Below are 6,815 nucleotides of genomic sequence, written 5' to 3'. Positions count from 1 at the left end.
TACACGCCTGTAACACTCCAATTTAACTTAGATCAGATTTACTAAATGTATTATAATGTACAGTTCTAAATAGCAATAAATAAATATTTAAAAAATAAAAAAAAACTATAAAGTTAGATGTTTACATAATTTTTAGTATTCTTATCAATGTTTATTTTATATTTATACTATTTTATTTCTTACTTCTGTTTGTATATAATTTTTTTTTCACTTATGTTTACATAATTTTAACCCTACCTTACTATCTACTTAATTACCTTATAATTACTATGTTACTATCTTATTACTTTACTATTTCAAAAGGTTCTTAGATGTTTTGTGTCTCTTTAGTACTTATGAAGGCATAAAATATGGGGCGAAACGTCGGATAGTAAATTATAGTTTTAAAATATTTTTGGTTGCAACCCTGACCATCATATTTATGTCTTCATATTTATTAATTATTTCTCTTTATTAAAAATAATTTTATTTATTTATAATCTTAAAATTCTTTCTTGAGACTGGCAATTTTTTACTAAATAATTCAAAACATTCAAAATCCTTACAGTCCAAAAATCCTTCGTAAAATCCTTAATGCTCCTTACTTTGTCACAAATCAAGTCATCCATCAGGACCTCAATGTTCCATATGTTGCCGATTTGGCCAGAACCAGATACCGTTCCTTCCATAATAAACTTCTCAACCACCCAAATCCACTTGTTTCTAACCTGGCTTCTCCTTCATTACCTAATAATCCTCCTAGGCGTCTGAAAAGAAGATGGCCTCGAGATCTTCCCCTCTAGAAATGTAATTGGATTTCTATCAGTGGGTAGATTCTCCACATGTTTTTATCATGTCACTATGTCACCTACAGTAAATTTACTTGTTGTATATATGTGTATACAGTTGTAAATATCAATAAATAAATTATTTAAAAAAAAAAAAAAAATGCTGACGAAGCCCCTTTAAACGATGTTTAGCAATAAATAGTTTTATTTTACTATTTCGATACCTTTATTGACCAACACCCAGACTATGTTCCTATAAAATAAAAGCCTTTAATATATGAAGCGGGAATATCAGGTTAATTCCGCTAGTAAGCTCGAAGGATCCTTTGTAGGACTAGGCAGAGACAGGCTATGGGATCTAGCACACAGGACAAAGCCTATCGATGCATATCTTATCTCAGTCCCGATGGGACATGACAGACCCATGTAATAAGCACGCATAGCTAAGTAGATTATGCATAGATATGGCTAAGGTACTTAATGTACCACTTATATACTGGCTGTCACTTAATTAATACATATTATATCGATACTTCAATCTGTTGTTATTATTAATTAACTTATTTATGGTTTCACTATTATTTAAATTTTAGCATCTAATATATTATAATAATAGTTTATTGAAGAAAATTAATACAATCTGCCACAAATTAAGGTCATTAAGTATTAGTGTTCAAATACACATACACGCAATATATTCAGAAATAGAAGACTGACAAATAGAAAAAAAAATAACAATTAAAAGAAATAAAAATTAAATTTAAAATAATAATAAATTAATGGAATATGGTCCGGTTGCGGTAAAAAAAAAAACTCAAATAGTAAATAATTGAAATAGTTGATAAAGACGGCATCTCCCTTACATATTGACATATTTTGAACATAATAAAATCCTCATAATAATTCTTTTCAGTTTTTCCTGCATTTCAGAAGCCCACTTTCTTGTCATATCTTTTATTCTTGTTTCTCTAAATTCTCACCGTTTCTATAATTATTTTTTTTTTTTAATAATTTATTTATTGATATTACAACTGTATACACATATATACAACAAGTAAATTTGCTGTAGGTGATATAGTAACATGATAAAAACATGTGGAGAATCTACCCACTGAACTCCAATAACATTTCTAGAGAAGAAGATCTTCAGGCCATCTTCTTTTCAGACGCCTAGGAGGATTATTAGGTAATGAAGGAGAAGTCAGGTTAGAAACAAGTGGATTTGGGTGGTTGAAAAGTTTATTATGGAAGGAACGGTATCGGGTTCGGGCCAAATTCGGCAACATATGGAATGTTGAGGTCCTTATGGATGACTTGATTTGTGACAAAGTAAGGAGTATTAAGGATTTTACGAAGGATTTTGGACTGTAAGGATTGGATTCTGGAGGAATTTGATGGTTTAGTGGAGCCCAAAAGCTCAACTCCGTATGTCCAGATAGGATAATTATTTTTAAATTTACTATCCTTCCTGTTTCATTTATATTCATGTATCTTATCTTTTAATTTATATTCATGTGTTACCTTCTTAAGTATACTTATATTAAGTACTTTATTATTAATTTTCTATTATATTTTACACTTTTCTGTATCCCCACTCATTTCGTATATTGTGTTTCTTAATCACTTACACACATTCCTTTGTTTTTCTATCTATGGGTTTTTTTTTTTTGGTTTTTTTTTATTAATATCTCTTCTCGCCCTCTATTACGTATATTACCATTTATTATTCACCTAATTTAAATACGTTTTTACTATATTTACTTTCAAATTATTTTCGTTATTGTGGCATACTGCCATCCCCACTCCTCCCAATACAAACCAGTAACTCTGTCTTTGACTGCCGTCAAAACAGGTATGCATTCTGTCTCATCATTTGATTTGAATTTTTTTTTATTTTATTTATTTTTTTCATCTCTTTATTTGTACTTTCTTTATTATTTCTTCTCTTATCTATCTGTTACTATTACCCTTTTCATTTACTATTTACAATTTTTAATTTTTCTTATTATATCTTACTTTTCATTTTATACCACTGTTATTTTTCACTTATGTTTTTTCTTTTTTCCTTTTCGTAACTATGTCAAGTGTTAGTATCTTTTTTAGCCCTGACGAAGCCCTGCAACGTGGGGCGAAACGTTGGCTCAATAAAAATAGTATAATTATTTACTATTTGAGTTTTTTTGACCGCACCCGGACCATATTACATTCATCTATACACACGGTCAATCAATAATCTTCCAGTAAAATAATAATAAAAAAATATGCAAGTAATACTATATCGATTTGTATAAATAAAAAAATGAATGTTTAACAAAAATACAACCGATCGCACTATATAAAAATAAAATAAAATAATTTTTATACAAGACAATAAAATAAAATAAAATAATAAACACATTCGCTCCTATATACAATATTTACATTCTGAAAGTGAACTACGAGCCAAGCCTTACCACCCCCGTGTGGAAGGCAAAGAACGGTTCCAAGAGATCCCAGCGCTTATGACATGAATGGAGAACCTGGATAGATCCGTGGGTTCCACCAAAAAGATCGTTCTTGTATGGCCACACTGTGAGGTCTCCCCGAGTACAATTTAGAGTTAATATAAGTTTAATACATAACTGAATCATAACTGTAAAACAGAAATGGTATTTTCCAGTGGGACAAAGTGATTATTTACTCCATAAGCTAGTACTTAAAAATAGTTATTATAAAGTTTACTGTTTTGCCAATCGCTTATGTTGAGTATACTTTCTTAATAATATTGGGTTGTGAAATAAGTTAGTAGCGTTTCCAACATTTTAATAAAAAACCTGTCTGTTTGTACCTATTTATAAAATCATGTTTACTTGGTCAATAATGTTTACATATTCTAAAAAAAGATTAGTTCGGGTGTTTTTATGGTTCAGTTTCAACCGAGATTCTTATCTTTAAGTGGTATTTTGCTTCCTCAAAATGGAAGAGAAAAAAATTCATTTTCCTCATTTAATGATGTTTTATTTCCCCCAAAAAAACAATAAAAACCGCTGCATAGACTGTTAAGAAAATTTGCAGTGTGTATGGCGATGATGCCTTAGGAGAAAGCACCTTCCGTAAGTGGTTTGCTCGGTTCAGAACCGGTTTTACTTTGAAGACGAAAAGCGCTCAGATCGTCCTTCAACTGTTGATGATAAACAAATTCAAGCATTAGTCACAGACACAGGATATCGCAGAAACGCTTAACATATCTCATACAAGCGTCAATATGAGAAAAAGCGTCGAGCATTGGCTGATCACTAAGGTATAATGTTCCATCATGAAAACACCCGTCCTCAGGTGTCTTTGCACACCCGGCTGAAATTATTAGATTTTGGTTGTTATGTGATCGCAGGTTGTTGATGTGATTTAAAATATTTACACGAATCTGAAGTTTTTATTGAAATCACCAGTAAAAAACGCTACGAACTTATTTTGCAACCCAATATTATCATCATCATCATAATCATTTTATCTCCTTTAACGCTTGCGCAGTGTGGGGTTACAATTTGCAGAGTCTGGACCAGGTATCTCGCTCTTGGATCATCTCCCTTCTTCAAATCCAGCCTATATCCCGCCTCCTGAACGCCTCCATAACTCTGTCCTCCCAGGAAATGCGTGATCTCTTGACCTTCTTCACTCTATGCGAGCATCATATGTCTTCCTGGAAGTTTTTTCCTGGTTCATCCGAAGGAGGTTTCCGAACCATCTTAGCTTGTGCCCCTCTAGGATGCTCTCAGCCGGTTGGACTTCGAGGTTAATCCAAATGATACTGTTCCGTACTCTATCTCGTCGTGTGGATACGGTACCTTCATAAGGTGGCGGGAAGGACCTTACGAGGGTACCGCATCTCCATGGATTGGATCCGGCTCTTCTGTTTCTAGAGGAGGGCTTACGATTCGGAAGAATAGAGAGGAACGTTGATTTGTAGATCATTAGTTTAGTTTTTCTCGTCACCTAGCTTTTACCCGGGAAACCCCTTCGAAGCAAACTAAATATTCTTCCAGCTGCATTGATTCTTTGAGATACTTCTTCATCAATGTAGCCGCTTTCGTTGAGATGAGCACCTAGATATTTGAAATTCTGGACCTGCTCTTGTCTTTCTCCGTTCGCTCTGATCACCCTCATTATTCTCCGGGGTTTCTTTCCTATCCTAATACATTTGGTCTTTTCCAGGTTAATTTCCATATTTATAGAGGCCATTTCCTCTTTGATGTTTTGGAGGTATTGGTCGTTAGAAGCCAGGTCATCCGCAAAAGCAAACACAGAAAATATTATGGGTTGTAAGTTCCTGTGTCCTGACTTAAACTCCCTAGCTATGTTCTAAATTCTAAGTTTAGCTTTCTTCATTGCTTTATCGAGGACTACTATGAAGAGCAGCGGGCTCAGCCAACATTGACGAATACCTGATTTTGTCATGTGGTTCCTTGTTTTCTCGTTATTATTTACGCCAGAATATAGAACAGTACAGTCCTATATCTTGACTTTCTCCATTCCTTTCATCTTTTTCCCGTTTCTGTCACTGCCAGCAAATCCACATTGACCTTCCTAATCTCCTCCATAAGCTCGCACTCCTTCCCTTTCTGTTGCCAAGTGAATTGTGAAGCAAAAGATAGTTAAATAGAAGGGTTTTAAACGAAGGAAGGGTTGGTACATGACGTATGTTAGAGGGAATGGAGTTCCAGTGATATGCAGCTCGAGTAAAAAACGATTTATCAAACGCAGCAGTTAGGTAAAGATTGGTAACCACCTACGCATTTTACCATTCTTTTTTGGAAAAGAAACAAATTTTAACTCGTTGAACTCTAATCTCGCTCCTTATATTCATATATCCCGGGCTAGAAACTGGCTGTAGCAGATAATTCTGTTTTCTGTTTCAGTGTAGCCGTAGTCAGACCTCCGAGGTACACCCAACCTCATCGAGTGGGTACCCTTAATTAAATAAAAATCTGTCAAGCGTGATTCTAACAAAATCATAACCTTGTACAACCGATGGTCTAGCAGTACTTACTTGCAAAATAAAGCACTCCTGACCCTTTATGGGTTTTAGGTGTACAGATTTAATGTTTTCTTTCTTTTTAAAACATAAAGTCCTAAGTTCCCAAAGAACAATATTTCACTAAATGGATGACTAGCTTGAACATTGGAAAATGCAACTCAAAAGTTTTTACTCTTCGACGCCCACCAGAACCACCGGATCTAATCCTCAAAGGTAAAAATGTGAAATGGATTCCTGCCAGTGAAACAGTAAGATACCTGGGAATTCACCTGGAATCACCTTATCAACATCAAACTTAACGGACAGTCCATGTTGCCAGTCGAAAAAAAACCGCTATCCACGGCACGTCGAGTACCTTAAAAACAATCCAGCTCTTTTCGTTTTGTTTTCTGTGATGATAGGGTCTGAGGTGAGTGGAGTATCGGCCCATTCTTCCGTCCAATATTATACTACTTATATATATGACACTATATCGCTTATGTTTCGAACTAATCAAAGATAATTAGAAAACATATCTAATGCAGGGTTCCTCGCAAGAGCAAACTAGTAAAACTTAATTTTAATATAAATTAAAATTATTGGAGTTTGCAATTGGTTAAAGAAGAAAGTGCCATTTTCGGAACGATCATTAACATTTTCATTAATTTTTTCAATATTTTGGTTTGTATTTAAATTAAATATAAACATTTTTTTTGGAATAAACAAATTTTAAGATGTCATATCAATATTGTGTTGGTAAACTAGGAAAGGTAGAGTGAATGATTCCGGCGATGCAAATTGCTTACCTACCAATTACCACAATCCGATTGCTTTGGCCTGGCAGTGGGCCACCAACATCGATGAACACACCGCACTCATTCAGTTGCCGGTCTATAAAACACCTACACATCTACGCCTCAACACTAAAATAATAATATTTGTCTCAACGTTCTCAGTGTAACGAAGTGTTGGAATGTAATGTGATGTGATAATGTTGTATATATACATACAACATTATATATATTGTTGTGGGAGAGGGAGAGAGAGAGGGAGAG

This window comes from Halyomorpha halys, unplaced genomic scaffold (genome assembly GCF_000696795.3).
Source record: "Halyomorpha halys isolate HHAL.00 unplaced genomic scaffold, Hhal_1.1 Scaffold758.1, whole genome shotgun sequence".
Taxonomy (NCBI): Eukaryota; Metazoa; Arthropoda; class Insecta; order Hemiptera; family Pentatomidae; genus Halyomorpha; species Halyomorpha halys.
This window is presented reverse-complemented; position numbering follows the sequence as displayed.